This window comes from Podarcis erhardii, assembly GCF_964252035.2.
Source record: "Podarcis erhardii genome assembly, chromosome: 3".
Lineage (NCBI taxonomy): Eukaryota > Metazoa > Chordata > Lepidosauria > Squamata > Lacertidae > Podarcis > Podarcis erhardii.
This window is the reverse complement of record NC_138507.1, coordinates 92,585,338-92,600,137: the sequence shown is the minus strand read 5'-3', so window position 1 is coordinate 92,600,137 and position 14,800 is coordinate 92,585,338. Positions and strand designations below refer to the sequence as shown.

At 44.0% G+C, this 14,800-nt stretch overlaps 1 long non-coding RNA gene across 1 annotated transcript; it reads left to right on the top strand.

The window, feature by feature from the left end:
- Positions 1–3,883: 3,883 nt before the first annotated feature.
- On the top strand, positions 3,884–12,129 carry LOC309337619. The gene is made up of 3 exons (XR_014154447.1): positions 3,884–3,954; positions 4,684–4,788; positions 7,157–12,129. It is a non-coding gene; the product is annotated as an uncharacterized lncRNA (long non-coding RNA).
- Positions 12,130–14,800: the final 2,671 nt, after the last annotated feature.

Below are 14,800 nucleotides of genomic sequence, written 5' to 3'. Positions count from 1 at the left end.
GGCTTGGTATATTTTTAAAACCCGCCAAGGAGAGCTCGCCTTTCCTCCTCCTCTCCCACCCCCGCGCTCCTCTTCTCTCTTCCGCACGGTTTATTGTGTTCGCAAACGCCATATTCCCTGACAATGCCAGCTTGGGAGCAACGATCTGGAGAGCTCCGGGGCAACGATCTGTGTCCTCTCCTCTCCCCCCACCCCCCGGCTCTCCAGGTGGTAGCATAGTAAATGCGACTGCCCATGTTACCGTGCCAGTGGCAACAGCAACGAGACAGGAGTGGCTGTGCCCATTTCGGAGGCGATGCGCAGCCCTCGGTCTCGCAACAGCTACCGCCTCACTCCCGGCCTTTCCTGAAAAGACTTGTGCAAGCGGCGAGGAAGGGAGGGAGGAACTAAGGCAGGGGAAATTGAGACTTGAATTACACAAGACTCCAGCAACACCACCAGGCTCCTTCAAAGCCATCCCTTTTCTACAAAGATGCAGAACATAAATATGTGCAAGAGCTCTCTCGCTCTCCCAGCTACACACACACACACACACACACACACACACACACACACACATACACACAGCGCCTGGGTCTTCAGCTTGTAAAACAAGTACAGTATGGCGCAAATCTGAACAGATCTTTTTGAAAGGGGAGTGGGAACAGCCTGAAGATATGGCAGCAACCCCGAGTGGACCTCCATAATGAGTGCTTATGTTGAGGTGTGGCTCGATGTTTCATGTATGGCTCCAGTTACAGTTATCATGTATGGCTAACGCTGTAGTTGAAAGCCAACCAACCTCAAAACAATAAAGGCAGTGTTGATTCAATGCAAGGAAAAGGCCCTGCTGCACTACTAACTCAAAACGCATTCCTCTCCAGCCAGTCTAAGGGTGCACATAAATGTCACCAGGCATTGTATAAGAGATTCACATTCTAATGCCAAAATAACAGCATTTCGAATCCATCCCAACGTGTCAATGTCCACTCAAATGGGAATCATGAAAACGTGGCTTTGGATAAGGACTCTGCATAACTTGATCTGCTATTACTGTACAGAGAAACAGGTTGTCACTAGCATAGTGTGAAGGATGCTTTTGACAATAGAGATCTAATTATATGGTCTAGCAAGAAGGGTGGTAAAGCAGCTATAGTTTGAGTTTGAGACCTTGGAGAGGATAATTCAATTCTAAATAAAGGCAGCATTGTGCAAGTATATGTGGGAGGTAGTCCTGTGAACTGGAATCCCTGGTTCCTAACCTCAGAAATGTAAAAGCTATTGGGGGTCTCCAGTGTGACAAGAGGCATATGCTCAGGTGCTCCTTCTATTTTCATATTCTAAGGGATGAGTTTAGGATTTCATAACAGGGGCTGGGGCCTACCTTCTAGGCATTTTCACTGGTGTAAATGTTGACGTTAAAGTTACCTCTATAAGATGCTATCATGTTGACTGTAAAATCAGTTGGTATGTGTTTTATTGCCTCCCACTCCTCAAAAAGCTCAGTTAAAAAATTGATGTTGAAATAATTAATTGAATCTAAAACCTAATTATGACAATAAATGCGCAAATGCACATTTCAATCCATAAACATTTATTCTCCCCTCTCAGCCCATCTGACTATCTTATGAGACTATGGCTTCATGAACAATGTTTAATACAATGCTAGCTTCTAAACACAATCCAATGTGCTTGTTCTTACCCTTAGTACCCTGCATGCCTTGGGACCTGGGTATCTTAAGGACCTCCTCTGCCCATAAGTGTACCCCCACGTGTTATCCATTCAACACTGGCAGTCCTGCTCCATGTGCCCCCCCCCGCCAACTGAAGCTTGGCAGTGATACCTAGGAGCAAGACCTCTTCAGTTGTTGCACCAACTTTATCCAGTGCCCTCCCCAGTAAGTGCCAAATGGGCCCCAACACCATGTGCTTTCAGATGCCTGACAAAAAAACATTATTTATTAATACCTTTGGGATCAGTTCAGTTGATTCTAAACAGCTCTACTCCACCCCAAGTTTATTTAGGACTATTAGACCCACCTACTAGCCAGAGTCCTCTGGTGGCTTCCAATATATTTAAAATACAGTAAAATAGAGAAGAGTTACAATGGGTGGTATTCAACCATGTTTTATTCAGAGTAGAACCACTGAAATTAATGACCTAACTTAGACATGTTCATTAATTTAAAAGGGTTTACTCTGAGTAAAACTTAGTTTAATAGCACCCTGTGTGTATAATCACAAAAAGGTGGATGCTGATCTTTATCACAGCTTTTGGCTCTGCTGGCAGATGTAGGGGGTGCTGGGGGAGTAATTATGTTAGCATGCTCCCCCCCCCCCCGGCTGCCGCCCCAGTGCTCAGATATTCAAACTGCCACTCTAGAATTGAATCTCCTGGCCTGGAAATGGCTGCCAAAGGAGGCAGATGTTAGTCCTTAGCAGGCCAGGACTTCATTGCTGAGCTGCTGTCTCTTACAGTCTATAGAGCTGGTACTAGCAGATGCAGGAAACACTGAGGAAGCAAATAGCATAGAATCAGATTCATTGATTTGGAAGAGACCCTGAGTGATATCTAGTCCAATGCGCTTCAATGCAAGGATCTCAACTAAAGCATCCATGACAGATGGCCATCCAACCTCTGCTTAAAAGCCTTAATGAAAGAAAGTCCATCACCTTCTGAGGAGTCTGTTCCACTGTTGAACAGCTCCCACTGTCATAAAGTTCTTCCTGATGTTTAGTTGGAATCTCCTTTCTTGTGAGTTGAAGCCATTGGTTCGAGCCCAGCCTCCAGAGCAGGAGAAAACAAGTTTGCTCCATCTTCCATGTGACAGCCTTTTAGATATTTGAACATGACTATCATACCTCCTTTCAGTCTCCTCTTTTCCAAGCTAAACATACCCAGCTCCCTCAACTGTTCCTCATAAGGTTTCTCAGATTGTGGTGACCAGAACTGGGTGCTACTTGTCCTTTATTTCTAGGATGACAAGAAACTATTAGGGTGCACTCTTTGGGTCTGGTCAGTCAACCAGCTACAAATCCATTTAACAGTTACCTCATCCAGCTCACGTTACCAGCTTCTCTGCAAGAATATAATGGGGACTTGGTTAAATGTCTTGCTGAAATCAACACACACTACGTCCACAGCATTCCCCTGATCCACCAAGCTTGTAACACTATAAAAAAATACATGAAATGAGATTCATCTGGCATTAGTTGTTTCTGAGAAACACATGCTGGGTCTTAGTAATCACAGCATTATTTTCTAAGTGTTCACAGACCAACCATTTAATTATCTATTCTAAAACATTTCCTGGTGCTGACGTCAAGCTGTTGGTAGTTACCTGGGTCGTCTTCTTTCCCTTCTTTGAAGAAGGGAACAATATTCACTCACCTCCAGTTTGCAGGGACCTCACCTGTTCTCCAGTAATTCTCAAATTTATACAGAGGCTCTGATATTACATCAGCAATCTCATTTAGTACCCTTGGGCACAACTCATCAGGCCTTAGGCCTAGAGATTTGAATTCATTTAAAGTAGCTAGGTCTTCCCTTACCACCTCTTTTAATAGCTTGGGCTTCAACTCCCTCCTTGCATAGTTTATTCTGTTCTCACTAGGTTGGGCACTGCTTTCCATTTGGGTGAAGTGAGATGCAAAGTAGGTGTTAAGTAGTTCTCCACCTTCTCTCTGTCACCCATCAGCATTTCTCAGTCTTCTCCACACAGAGGACCTACTACAGTCGTACCTTGGAAGTTGACTTCCAAAATGTTTGACTTTCAAAAGGACTTCAAAAATGTTCAAAAACCAAATAATGGCTTCTGATTGGCTGCAGAAAGCTCCTGCAGCCAATCAGAAGCCGTGGAAGCCCCGTCAGATGTTCAGGTTCCAAACAAACGATCACAAACCAGAACAATCATTTCCAGATTTGTGGCGTTCGGAAGCCAAAACGTCCAAGTTCCAGGGCATTCGGGATCCAAGGTACGACTGTGCTGTACTTGCTTATTCTTCATCTTACTTTGAACATAGCTGAGGAAACTGTTATTATTTTTAACCTCTCTTACCAGCCTGAGCTAATTCTGAGCTTTGGCCTGCCTGACCTTCCCCCTGCAACTGTTGGCTACTTGTGTATACTCTTCCTTCATGATTTCCCCTTTCTTCCATTTTTTATAGATGTCCTTAAATACTGGCTATGTCCAGGAAATTCTGGACATATGGCAACCATATTGTACCTACATGGATCAGAAGGAAAGGATTGCATTCCGTGGACTTAGAAGACTTTGCAACCTCCCCCCTAGTCCAGCGATGAGAAAGCTCAGGCTCATGGGACCTCCACTAATTGCTAATATGCCACCCAGTCTAATTCAAGGTGTTGAGATTAGCCTATAAAACTCCATAATGAACTAGAACCTAAATACATGCAGGAAAACCTCTGCCTATATCAATCTTCTTCAGCTCCAACCTGCTGCGGACACATTTATTGTCTCTTGTCCTTTCACTTGAAGATACATATGGCACCTTCACTAGTGGGTTTTCATCACTGACTTGCCTTTTCAAACAGACCTTGCCGGGGGGGGGGGAATTGAGTGCAGTTGTTTGGTGAGACCAATTAAAATTGAAGTGTTCTGGATGACATGCAATGAGGTCCACTCACTCAACAGAAATTCAGCTGCATGACAGTACCTCCAATTTCTTTTATCCCCCCTTCAGCCCCCTCACACACCCCTAATTTGCTTGAGAATGTCTCCCAACCCTCTGGAACAGATTTAGGAGTCATGGGATGTTGCAGAGCTGGAGAGTAAACCACTATTGTGTGTACATATGCTTGCTTGTGCTACATTGGACCTCACCTTTCATTTGCTGTAGGAATGCAGGTGTTGCGATTGGTGTAATTATTTTATGACTGTTTTGATTGTTTTAATATAAATATTGTAGATCACCCAGTGATCTTGACAAAAATAGAGGTTACACAATGAAATAAACATATCAGGTCTAAAAGAAACTAGATGGAATAAATTAATATGTGGAACTCACTGCCACTGGTTCAGAAAAGAACTAAACACATGTATGAATCATAGGAAAAACAGCACTTACTGGTTAAACATATCTGCACACATCTGAATTTTTTGGGGGGAATTTTAATTCTTCCTTGATTTGGAGGAAAGACCCATAGGTAGGTGTGTAACCACCAGGTTCTATGTGGGGTTAGGCACAACTAACTACATAGGAAATAATCCTCACTGAACTAAACATGCATAGGATCAGATTGCACTATCCTAGCCTGTTTTTGCATTTGAACTCGTCGTTCATGTTTATTCTACCATCACGTGGGTTTATTTATTTTCCCCTGCAGCGCTTAAGTACATTGTATTGCAATCAGCCCCGCACATCTGGAACAGGCAGCTGTCGCTATTTCTGGTGGTGACAGATCTGTCTCTGAGGCTGCGCTGACTGACTTGACTTCTGGAGGCCAGTGCACAAAAGGAAACTCCTTTTCTCAATTATTAATAGCTCAAAGGAAAGAGGCCGCATCGCCGCAGAAGAAGCAACTTCCACCCTGGGAAGATTTCTCTGCTAAAAATGGAGGTGAAATCTTTTGGTGATGGGTCCTTTCCCGCTCCTGCAAAACGAGCCAGCTTCTCGCCCTTTGCTGGGAAACCTAATAACAGCGTTCAGGTTGCAGGCCGCATGCAACCTCACACTGTACAGCCTGAGTTTCAAGGGCAAAACTCAAGTGAACGCTGGCCTGCCCGCGAGTCTGTCAGCCATGGCCTCTCCCCGCTGTGTGGCAAAGCGGCAGCTCGCTGCAGAGCTAACAAGGCGCCTGCGCGGGAGCAGCAGCCGTAGGCCCGGAGCAGCCATGAAACGGGAAGCTCCGCCCAAGCTGATAGCCATATATGGCAACTAGGCCCTCGGGGGTGACGTCATGGGCTCGCTGAACTCTAATATGGGGCAGGTTTTCTCCTGAATGACTGGCTGCCAGGCAGTCGGGAAAGACGCCTCTAGGAGCTTTTGACAGCTTCGCTGCAGAGGTCAGCCAAGGGGAGGAAACGAGGGGCCTGCAGACTGGGAGAGAAGTCTGCCTGCGGAAGGGGGATCTCGACTAGAGGCACCCCCTCGATGGCTGCAAAGGAAAATCACGTTGCTTGACAATAGGAGGAAAGGAGCTCCACTCACAGGCAGCCTGAGAGCTGTAGTGGGATGTCCTCCCACAGGAATCCTTCTATTTTTAAATCTCACTCTTTACTACAGCTTTACTATGAGCATAAAAAGCAGAGCAGGGACTGCAGCAAGCAAGTCCTAAGACCGCCGTTCTCCTCCTAAGCATAATCAAATTTCGCTGAAATCAGTGGGCTTTCTAAGTAGATCAGGATGGAAGGCATACTGTTTTTACAAAGTGGGTTTCCACCATCACTAATAAAAAGCTGCCGAGGAATGTGGAATGCAAAAGGGAAAAGGCTAACAAACAGCTCTGGCTGACACAACTGTAATTAGGCTTGTCTGTGCAGGGGGCCTTCAAGAAGCTGCAGCTCTCTTTTATTTTGGTGCATTTAAACCATTAGCCTCAAGTGCAAAGATGTTAATTCAAGCTCCAACCCCCCCAATTTATTTATTTTTGACAGTCATCAACTTGCACACCTTTTCAATGAATGCATTTATGATCCATTTCAAAGAAGAAATGATTGGTGTGTTTAGAGATAAAATTTATTATGTCATAAACTCTTCTGGTCTACAGACCACTTCCTCGGATGCAAAAATGCTTTGACTGTAATAAATGAATAACAATGCAATCCTCTACATATTTACTCAGAAGCAAGTCTCTCATAGTTTAATAGAGTTTATGCCCTTGTAACTACACTCTTGTGTGTTTACTGCAGCTTAAAACTGCAATTGCACAATCCTAGACATGTCTACTCAGAGGTAAGTCCTATTAAGTCCAACAGGGATTTCTCCTGGGAAAGTTAGGGTTATAACCAAACTCTATGAGGACTACAGAATTTTGTTTTGTTTTGCTGCAACAGACTAACAGGACTACCTGTTTAGATGTTAGTCAGGAGACGTTATCTTACGTACCTTTGAAATATTTTTACATGTAAACACTATAAATTTTATTTGGTTTATTAATTGTGGAATAGACAGGGCATCTCTAAGGTTACTTACAGTTGTCTACCTCCCTTTCCAGCTCCAATCTCTGAAGGAGGGCTGGAGCTCATCTCTGACATGCTCCTCCACCTCTGAGGCACTTGGAACACCTCCACAGCACAGCACTGCACAGGCTAGTCCTCCTAATCTTGGAGTTGGGAAGCTGGGACATTCCTGTCATTACACCACATTTTGGATGTGCTCCAAGCATCTCCACAGTCCAGCATGACATAAATGATCCCCATCCTGAGCACTGTTTGTGGACTCCTTGTCCTTACAAGTGTTCAGTAGCACCTTTCACCGAAGGCTTGCAGTAGCCCATGCATTATAATGTGCATTCTTAGATTAATTCTTTAAAGCTGTATTACCTGAGAATACATTTTTCCATCTTAAGCTGCTATGACATCATGCTAGGTGACAAAAATGTAATTAAATCAAGTGTGTTGATAGGCTTCTGCTCTCTGACATTAAAGTGTGCAGGAACATTGTGTTACACTACTGCAGATAGAAGGATGGAAGGATATATGGCTTTTACATCAATATTATTGCAAGTCAACTGAATCTTTTCCAGTCAGGAATCAGTTTCTCAGCCTTTTTTATTAACCATTTCTGGATAACTCTTCAATGTGCTTTAGAAATTCGACATCATTTATCTCCACAACAGCCCTGTAAGCCAGCTGAAATTGAGGAAAATGAAACTTGCTCAGGACCACAGAGCTAAGTAGATATTTGAATGTGGGTCTCTCACACCTCAAAACAACACTCCAGGTACTGCAATACACTGACCACCACTGTCTTGATGTAAAACAGCACTCTTGCCTTATCCCAGGTCAAACTATTGGTCCATCTACCTTAGAATGGTCAATTATGACATGCAATGGTTCTCCAGCCTTGAGCAGAGCTATTTCAAATCACCTGTTACCTAATCCTTTTATTTTAAATAGGAGATGCCAAGAATTAAACCTGGGACCTTCTGCCAATAAGACAGGGGTCAACCATCTTTTTGTGTGGGCCAGCGAGTTGTGGCATAACACAAAATGGCTGCCATGGAGCATGGCATAGAACAAAATGGCTGCCACATGGGCACAGAATAGCACAAAATGGCTGCTGTAAAGGTGTAGCATAGCACAAAAGGCTGTCAGATCTAAAAGAGTAGAAAGGGACAGGCCCACAAAATGGTACGTGTATGCATCAGTGTGGGTGAAAGAACCTACATCAGCCATTACTACACTCACTAACAGAGAGAAGCTCTTTGCACCTCTCCATTATTCAGAAGGTGAGTGGGTGTTCAGTACTGGAATCACATGAAATGTTTAAGGCAGGTGTTCAGTGTAGGAGAGACCCAGTCAGTGCAAACAGAAACAGAGCTGGAAGAGCAAACATCCTTACATACATTGTGGATTTTTGAAAGGATATTTACTGAGGCCTTTTGCAGGTGCCATGGGAGGTAATGGCAGACACACTGGTGCCTAAGGGCACCACGTTGGTGATTCCTTGAAGGTATCTGCTCTACTACTGAACTAGTCTAACCGAGGAGTGCTGACTCTGGAAAAATATTGGGGTGGAGGGGCTGACATCGTGCACAACATCACACCCAGATATTGTGTGTGACGCTCAGATGTCTGATGCTTGGCTTCCATAACCAGCAACTCCTCCTGCCACTGCCATGGGCCATGGGCTGCTTCCCTTCCAAGGCAGCAAGAGGAGGAGCCACCACATTCCTGGCTCGTGCAATCGTGCAAAGCCTCAACATCATGCACAACAGTATCGTGTTTGGGCATTGCACCCAGACAAACATTGAGGGGGCCCAGCCCCCCTGCTAACAAATATTGGGGGGGGGGCTCAAAGGGGTTCAGCCCCTAGGAGTCGGCACCCCTGGTCTAACCTCATCAATGAACATAGGCCTGAGACATTCTTTATATGAAGTTAACATATACACAAGTAGTAGTAGTTCAAGGACTGAATGGCAAAATGATCTATAGACTGGATACATAGTTAACATTTTGCATTGCAATGTAGTTTTATTGCTATGAACAGGGCTGGTTCCAGGTTCCAGCACTATCCTGGTGGCTTACCTTGAAAAGCAGGATACCTGTGTCTGCTACCACTTTTCTCAGTGCCTCTCTAGTGTCTGTCTGGCAGTTTGGCTTACTAAAGCAGGGACAGAGTCGGGCAGCAGCTTACCCTGGAACTGCTGAGCTAAAACAGCTGCAATATCACCGTCTTTATTACCGTATGGATGGTAACTGTCCAGCTTTGGGGGGGGGGGACTAATTTAAACAAATTAAAAGAAATGATGGCACTAACCCTGAATGGGTTCCAGCATTTGCTCCTCTGTGCTGGGCACTGACATGGGGATAGACTACAAAACTCTGTATGTGGTTTTGTTCAGTGGATATGCTGGGTTCAGATCTCATTTGAGCTACTTAAATCTCAACCTCTCAGCAATCTGTTCCATTGGATGGAGTCCTATTTTGATCTCCACCTTTTAGATCTTGGGTAAGGAACCTTATTCTGCTCAAAGGCGGCATTCTTTTTGTTCAGAGGCTACGTGCCAGTGGTGGGACAGATGAAAAAGTGGGTAGAGCAAAAGCTATGACTCTTACCTTTGTACAGAGTAGACTACATTCAAACCCTCCCAAAAGGCAAGTAAGAGACATTATCAAGGATAGATTCCAGTCAAGCACATGAGGGTGGTTTGAAAACAAGACCAGTGAGGGATGTGGTCGTATGTGGTCTAGGAAGGGGGCACAGCCCTGTAAGAGTCCTATGGGGAAGGGCCCATAGGGCCTGTGGGGGCCACATTCAGCTTGTGGGCCTGAGGTTCTGAACTCCTGCTTTAGATGCTTTTACTTGTGGCTTCTTTCCTATATTGAGGAAACTTCTGGGTGTCCTTGGGCAAGTCATATTATCTCACCCTGACTCACCTTATCTTGCCTGTAAAATCATAGTAGCAATAGTAATGGTTCTGCATTTCACATAATTTTTGTGAAGATTAGCAAGGATAACATGCCAATGAGTCACTACCAACAATATACAAATAGTATTATTTTTCTCCCACAGCATTTATAAACTGTTTAGTATTTTTAAAAAAATCTCAGCAGTGAAATATAAATGTGGAGGAGGTTTCGCTTTTGGTTTTGTTTTTTAGCTCAGGGTTTCTGAGAAGAGAGATTACACTCACACCCTGAAAGCAGACTCTGAAAGTCTGGCTCTGCTGACTGGCCAAAATAATAGTCAGGCATCTGATATTTACAGCCAGTCCAGGCAATCTGGAGGGTTCATATTGTCTGCCAATCACAAGAACTGATGTTGCACAAACCTCTTCCCTTCTCTACCTTCTCTCATAGTAGCTTGTGGTAATTTACTAGCCTCAGACACAAAGATACTATTGCCTGCCATGGCAATCTCTAAGCAGTGCAAGATTCCAGGGGTTCCAAGCAATTACCCAGGACTCATGTTTCCTTTTGGAATGTGGCCCAGCGGAGACTGTGGTGTCTTTATGATATATGGTTTATTTACAAATATATACAACTTGAGCCTACAGTGGAGGGGTTCACCCAAGGGTCTTGCTTGTCTCTAGCTGCAGCCTTGGATTCAAACAGAAATCAAACACTGCTCTCAAATATTGTTCTGACTCTCTCTCTAGCTTGCTGCTTTCCTTCTAGGTGATACCACTCCAACTTTCAACTCTAAACTCTGGCTTTGTCCTTCTAACTAACTGAGGGCTTTGCGAGCTGACTGGGGGAAGGGACCCATCCATTTGTCATCTCACACAGAGCTCCTTTCCTTTGTCTCTCTTAATGGCTGTCACCTCAACACAGAAGAGAAGAAGAAGAGTTTGGATTTGATATCCCGCTTTATCACTACCCTAAGGAGTCTCAAAGCGGCTAACATTCTCTTTTCCCTTCCTCCCCCACAACAAACACTCTGGCTTATATTTTAACACTTTCTGGATCCAGGGTTTAGAAGGGTCTTGCATACAGCCTACCGTACTTCCTTCTCCATAAACTCAGCATACCAGTCCCAGACTCAGACACAGCATTGCAGTCTCTGATATAATATATTCAAACTCAGGCAACAGAAAAATAATATTTTTATTGTAGAGTATTTTGACAAATTTACACTGCTCTACCAGCTAGGCCTCATCCAGGCTGTTTCTTTCCAATAGTGTTAGCTTGCTTTTTGTTTTGGTTGACTGTGTGTCAGAGCAGGAAGAATTGGCAAATCCAATGTACAGCAGACTTGGAGAAGAAAACAATTGACAAAATAAGTATCCACCCCTCTTTGTTTTTGCTCTCCCTTGACAGAGGTTCCTGAATATAATTATAGCTCACAGAGAAGTATTCTGCTGAATTACTGAAACTCTCAATAAGGACTAGATTCTAATTTTCCTAATTAGCATCTGAGCATTTGGAAAACTCGCCAACATCCTCAGCCTAAAAATGAACATACAGGCTGCAATGAGTCTAGTGGTTATTTCTAAGAGCTGCCAACCAAGTCTATGAATATAAAAATGTGTAGGAAATGAGAGGGCAAGCATCACATGGCCTTGTAATAGGCTTCCTGGAACAGAGCTTACACCATTTGTAATCATCTGAAGTTTGCAAAACAGAGCTAATGATGTGGTGACCAAGATGATAGCTGAAGAGCCGGAAGTAAAATAAAGCAAACATTAAAAGAAAATCATTGTTTTACAAATGGGATGAGGACTGGTTTGTAAACTCATTATTTGTAATGCCAAGTTGAATTTCTAGTAACTGGGAGTAATTCCCAGGATACTGAAACCTCACCTACATCTGCATGGTATTGGCTCACCTAGAACACTTACGTATCGTAAGTGGGCAGCAACTAAGGAGGAATGCAGAAGACACTTCAAAGTAGGGAATAGTTTAAGGCTTAAAACCTGTAAGACTGGAACCTTGATTCTGAGTTAATTGTAAGTCCTGTCAATCAGGATCTGGAAAAAGCCTTTTAGCTCAACATTAAAAGACTGAACAATCCCTGAATATGTAGTTGGTAGCAGTGGCGTAGCGTGGGGGGTGCAGGGGGGGCTGGCCGCACCGGGCGCAACATTTGGGGGTTAGGGTTAGGGGGCGCAAATCCACGGGTTAGGGGGTGCAAATTACTTGCCTTGCCCCGGGTGCTGACAACCCACGCTACGCCACTGGTTGGTAGAGTGTTGTGTTTGGACCAGGGTGACCTGGGTTTCAAAATCTATGCTCATCCATGAGATTCTGAGTCAGTTCTTCCACTTTTCAGCCTAACCTACCTCACAGGGTTGTTGTGAGTATAAAATGGAATAATTGCCTTGGAGGGAAGGCAGGATACACATTTGCTTAGTAAATAATGAGTCATTGACAATGCTCTTTACAAAGCAGACAGGTTCTCAAGAGTGATAGAACCACTCTTTGTGACTCCCCATTGCACCATCAAGGGAAATGCAGGAAAAGGGTGTGACTAACAAAAACTTGTCTTTTGCATGCCATTACTTTCTGTTGTTGGTCAGCAGGCCAGGGAGGAGACTAGTTTCGCTAAAAGTTTTAAAGAAAGGGCAAACTTCACCAGGACTCACTTTGGGGCAAGTCACATTAAAAAGGAAGGGGCAGGGCTTGTGTAGGATCATGGATGAGCTCTTGAACGACTATAGGGCTGTTAGAAAGGTTATTTTAAACAGGGAACAGCAACAGTGCCCCACTGTTTTTTGAACATTTGCACTATGGTATGCACTATGCATCCCTAAAGCTTAGAGAGGTCCATGATTATAGAATAATAGAGTAATTAGAGTTGGGTGGTCTATAAATCTTTATACATAAAAAAGCCAGCTAAGCATTTGGCTACACTGTGCCATTTGTTTACTTTAAAAATACAGTAGCATTACTAAAATGCTTTCAGGGCCTCTTTACCCTCATTAGGCAGTGGTGGCTGGTGCCCAATGGGGCTGGTAGGATGGATGTCAACAGTAGGCGGAGCCAGAGCCAATGACAGATGGAAGAGCTGATTAATTCTAATTTTATTCCACCCAGACCTTGGACTGCTTGTAAATAAAACAGCAGGTGAGATAGGTGGGGCAGTGTCCTATATGCCCTAATCATGGTCTACCCTCTACTGTAATTACGGTTGGAAGGCCCCCTGTGCATACCTAATATCTTAATATCTGTACAAATCAGTTTCCAAGTGTTTTTACTATCATGTGTTCTCCCTCCCCTTCAAAGAACCCAGGGAATTCGTCATTCTGTGAGAGGCTGGTCTCTAGCAGAAAACATTCTGCATCTTTACAGAACTTGTCCTTAGCTTCCCTTTGGGTAACCCATGCTAATTAAACAGGTAAAGCCAGTTCTTATAGTAATAGCTTCATTACAGAGAAGAATCTCTTGCAGTGATTTTAACAGTGGTACTCCAGCACTGTTTCAAGATCTGTGTTTGCATAATGTCAAGGACCAGACATATCATGGAAGAAACATGTCTGATAAACTCTTACATCATGTTTCTTTGTGCTGCCCAGCTGTGGCAATACACTGGTTTGTGGCAGTATAGCAATAGCAGCATCCTGTCTGAAGCAAGAGACACGCCAGTTCTGCTACATTGTCTGTCGGTTCTAATCCCATTATACTAGTGCATATCAGGTATAAGGTGCAGAGCTGATATAGTTGATTCAGAGTATAGCTACACATCAACTGAGCTAATAATTGCTACTATTCTCTTTAACAAGGAAATGATTTCATTAAAGGTTTGTTGCAACACTGCTAAAACAGCCAAACATAAGTCATCGCTGGATTTCCCCTTCAGGCCGATTTATTTCTTTAAGGGTCAGACATTTTATATTCAGATATCCTAAGAAGAGAGCCAGTGTGGTGTAGTGGTTAAGAGCAGTAGATTCGTAATCTGAGGAACCAGGTTCACGTCTCCGCTCCTCCACATGCAGCTGCTGGGTGACCTTGGGCTAGTCACACTTCTTTGAAGTCTCTCAGCCCCACTCACCTCACAGAGTGTTTGTCATGGGGGAGGAAGGGAAAGGAGAATGTTAGCTGCTTTGAGACTCCTTCGGGTAGTGATAAAGCGGGATATCAAATCCAAACTTCTCCTCCTCCTCCTCTTCCTCTTCTTCTTTTTCTTCTTCTTCTTTCATAGGAAATTGAGACAACAATGGGTTGTATCCAATGTTAGTCATAGACTAGATCCATTCAGATGAATTGACATGATTAAATAAATCAAATGGTCCATTAATGCTGAAGTTTCACTTTCTGTAGGAGGCAACCCAATAAAGATCATGACTCTTAAAAATGAACCACTTTGCTCCTACATTATTATTTATGCATGATAATTAATGTTCACCTATTGTTGAACCAAAAAAGGGACGTGGGTGGCGCTGTGGTCTAAACCAGTGAGCCTCTTGGGCTTGCCGATTAGAAGGTCGGCAGTTCGAATCCCCATGACGGGGTGAGCTCCTGTTGCTTGGTCCCAGCTCCTGCCAACCTAGCAGTTCGAAAGCAAGCCAAAAAGTGCAAGTAGAGAAATAGGTACTGCTCCGGCGGGAAGGTAAATGGTGTTTCCGTGCGCTGCTCTGGTTCGCCAGAAGCAGCTTAGTCATGCTGGCCACATGACCCGGAAAAACTATCTGCGGACAAAGTCCAGCTCTCTTGGCCTGTAAAGAGAGACGAGCGCCTCAACCCCAGAGTTGTCC